The sequence below is a fragment of the Diuraphis noxia genome, unplaced genomic scaffold (assembly GCF_037042655.1).
Source record: "Diuraphis noxia isolate RWA-SAM2 unplaced genomic scaffold, SU_Dnox_SAM2 contig0004, whole genome shotgun sequence".
NCBI lineage: Eukaryota > Metazoa > Arthropoda > Insecta > Hemiptera > Aphididae > Diuraphis > Diuraphis noxia.
The window spans coordinates 33003398-33007771 of record NW_028301714.1 but is presented as its reverse complement, the minus strand read 5'-3'; the positions used below and the strand labels follow the sequence as shown (position 1 = coordinate 33007771).

The 4374-nt window shown below is 27.8% G+C and overlaps 1 pseudogene; it reads right to left on the bottom strand.

Annotated features, from left to right (window-relative positions):
• Positions 1 to 2484: 2484 nt before the first annotated feature.
• LOC149055974 (uncharacterized) lies at positions 2485 to 4083 on the bottom strand (annotated as a pseudogene).
• Between the last annotated feature and the right edge of the window lie 291 nt (positions 4084 to 4374).

Here is a 4374-nt window from a genome sequence, read left to right as displayed (position 1 = left end):
ACACTTGTATGGTAATTAGGGAGTTGGGACCCGCTACCAAACCGCCCCGCTGACCTAACATAATAATATAATAAAAATGTAATGAGATTACATATAGGTAATATCTGCGTTTACCCGCCTTTAAAATTTCGATTTTAGATAAGTATAAAATAATGAAAAATAATTTTGTACATTTCAAAAAATGTATTCACATAAAATATTAATAACGAACACGGCGGGAAATAATCAAAGGAGAGCGAGGGTTGAGAGAGTTGTTCGAGGGGGAGAGATAAACGTTGTAATGTAGGTATACATCGAATAGGTAGCCAATAATGGGTGTGGTCATATATAGCCAACCATCGAACGTTTTAATTCGTTCTTATGTTAGCATATCCAAGGAGGGGATAGAAAATTTTAATATATAATAGGTATACTACGTGCCACTTCAACACTGAAATTATTTTTTGTAGGTCTGCAGTACTCGTTCGTTGTTTCCAGCGACGGTTGCCACTTCTGACTTGTCTTGCTGAGATTAGCTACTGCCGATGGAAAAAATGTTCACACTCAATGATGGTTAGAATGTTTATAATTCAGATGTCTATCTAAGGTAAGCATATATTATTAAATTTATAATAAGTACCTATTTGAATGTAGCGGATTGTTTCGATTTTATAGCTTAGTTTTTTTTACTTTAGTTTTTTATGGGTTTAAATTGACGAGAAAATTAATTTTTAATAATTATTTTTTATAGACTATTGCGAATTGGTTTGATACTTAGCTTTTGTACTCCATATATTTAATTATTTAATATACATATTTTAATATTTACAATTATACATACCCCTTTTATATGATACAACTATATGTTAAAATATTTTTCAAAAATAAAATTAAAAGATTGTGAAATTAATATATATAAAAATACAAGAAAATTTCATAAAATATATCAATATAATTTGTTTAAAAAATCAAGAATAAATAATTGTATATTTATATGTATAGGTACGTATGTCTATAAAAAATAAATTATTAAAAAGTTATTGATAAACAATAATTATAATAATATTAACCCACGACTAATAACCAGCGTTTAAGTCTCCTCTGTATTTAAATTAGGCAGGTACAAGAATAAAAGTAGTTTATTAAATGATATTAAAATGTACGTAGGTATTATAAGTTTAGGTTATATTCTATATTATAAAGTATGTATAGTATATAGGTAAACTTTACAGTAAATATTTTGCCGTGAAAATTGTTATTAATAAAAAGTATAAGCATCAGATTAGCGTGATACATTTATACATACCTACCTTCAAAAGAGCCACATAATGTTTTGGGTAGTCATGGGTTCTCAAGCTGCACCGCACCGCTACGATGTTATATACATAAATACATTATATATATATATATATATATATATATATATATATATACATATATATATATATTGAAATGATTTTTTTAACCATTTTGTTCTCATAATTTGTATACCTAATAAAAATTAATATAATATATCAAGTTGATAAATAATATTAAAAAGGCGGAAATTAGTTATACATATATTTTGACCACTGATAGTAAATGATCACTATAGAGTCGCGTCAAACACCGGCCAGCTTTCATACCGCGGGCTATAGGTACAGCCGTACAATAGAACAGCATAATATATTAAGTCATTTTTTATATAAAATTAATTATCTTTGTTTATCTTACTAATTTTTATGTCATTTTGAAAATAATATATGTGAACCTTTCAAGGATCCAATCATTGAATTCATAAAGGTCACTGAAAATTTTCATATTTGCTAAATAATAATTATTGTTTTGAATTTAATAATTTATAGCAAACAGTAATACATACCTAGCTTATAGCTGATAATATTAAGAATTAAGATTATATAAAATTCGAAATTGTAAGTAACTTTTTAAATTTTTTCATTCATTCTTAACCACCAAAAATATGATTTAGCCAAACTTTTTGTACAAGAGAACTCATTTGACATAAATAAAGTTCGTTTAGTATATTGTTTTGAAATCTAGCGGATATAATAATAAAGTAACCCCGTAATAAGCGTTTCGTTCTATTAAAAATTTAATTTTTTGTTATACGATTTTAATTCTAAATAATGTTTCATTCGCTAAGTCCCACCACTAGCTGGCTTGGGTAGCCAAAATTGAAAATAGTGGAAGGGATAGTTGCATCCCGAGTAGACCCATATACGTAGGTAAACTCTAATCCTCGACGGTATCGCGGGAGGTATCGGCTTTCCGTTCTAGTAACATTGCCCTTCAAGATTGAGGAGAATACCTCAGCTGAAACGTGGTGGTTGTAGGGCCGGTGCAAGATAGTAACCAATCACTGATAACCTAATGAGAGGACGGAAGCCTAAGGCGTAATGTGGACCAAAATCAGAAGGGTACGAGGTAATTCGGTGCTGGTGAGTGGTGATCGCTATGACGACCCAGGCACCACATATGTGGTGTCTGAACCTCTATTGCTCGTAATTAGCTCACCTGAGCTACCATATATCTTAAGTTGTATGGCGTGAGCCAGAAACCCAGAGAACTATTGTTCCATTCACCCATTTTGACTGCATTTCCCAGATACTTTTGGGAAGATTGTGTCTGTAGTTGTTTCAATTTTAATTTAAAACTAATCCAGTATGAATTGTTCGTAATTAAAATTAAGATGCCTGCAAAATTCATCATTATGATTTTCGATCGAAAATTTTCAAACAGTCAGCCGTGATTTATAAAATCAGCTATAATTTTTTTTTTTAGTTTTTATTTAGATATTTTATGTCGAAAAATAATGATAATATAATATATTATACAGAGTGTAACAGAAAAACCTGACCAAAAAATTATGCTAATTAAACGTATGACAAAAATAGTTAATATTGTATGATAATTGATGGGTAAATAATTTAAGAAGTATACTCATGTTACCAAATTCTCAAAAATCATATTTTTAAAAAAGTTATTACGTTCCAAATGATTTTAACTAAAAACATTTAAAAATTTAAAAATCCTAAAAAATAACCTACTTGACTTAGGTCTTAGATGAATCCTTTTACCATCAACATTTTTCTTATACCTAATCAGATTCACAAATAGGCTATTTTGAATTTATTCAAAACATTTTTTTTTTTTAAATTAATTTTTTTTTATTCTCTGTACTAAAAAATAATCATAAAAAAATGTATTATACATGGAGCACTAGGGTCGCTTTATGAACAAAAAATAAATAAATAAAAAATATAAATTTTAACAAAAGTTATTCCAAAAGTCAGTTCTATCTCTTACACCTTATAGGCCGTTCGTCGTATAGATTATCAGCATATTTGATTATGAGACCTTTTTTGTCACAATGTCACATACAAAAAAATTAACATTATACAATCTGCGACAAAACCGATAAGACACATTATACAAACTGCGGCAATTTATTTTATATACCTACCAAAGTTATTAAATAACAACTCATATACAAATGTTTATTGGGTGGCAATGTGTGTACCGGTGACGTACCATTTTGAAATCCTATTAGTACAAAAAACTAATAAAAAATTTTAGTACAGAACTGGAGTGTTCCGTTCATAAAAACTTTTTTCATTGAAAATAAGTATTTTAAATTATTGGTGAGACATGTAAGTATAATTATATTTGTTTCCTTATCATTAATTAGCAAAAAGTTTTCATGTTTGTTAGTCATAATATTCATCTTTATTAGTGGTGTAAGTGGTGGATGATATTTAGTCTTTTTATTATTTAAATTTCTACGAATATATGAAATATAATTAGTAATTAATTGTGTATCATAAACAACGAAGTTCTTTTCCAATTTATTATTTTAGATGGCTTATCGTTTATACTGCTTTCAGACATTTTTCGTTTGATATTATTACTGACGCCTTGACGTTCAATTGTAAAATCTGATTCGTGATAATGATCCAAAACTGAGTTTTTATTCTTGTTGAAAACCAATTTGGCTTTGCATGTTTTATTACCACTTATCTTCGCTTCATATTTAAAGTTGAATTTAAAATTATCTAACACTGCTAATTGTTTGCCATTCTGGCTATAAATTGTTGAAAATTCCATGACGTTGAACAAAATATTTAACTTTTAACCACTTCTACTGACACTATTATATATATCGTAAAATATTATGTCTTTTTAATTAAAATTATGGTTTATTTAAATTATTATTTAGTAAAATCTATTAACAGATAAGTTATAAGGTTCAATGGATTTATGTTTTAACAAATACCACTAGTTCATCATTAATGGATTAATTATGTTATATTTAAAAATACATAGACCCAAAAGTGATGAACACGTGGTATATTGTCTGACTTCTGCCACTTCTCAATAAAACAACTTATCAGAAAA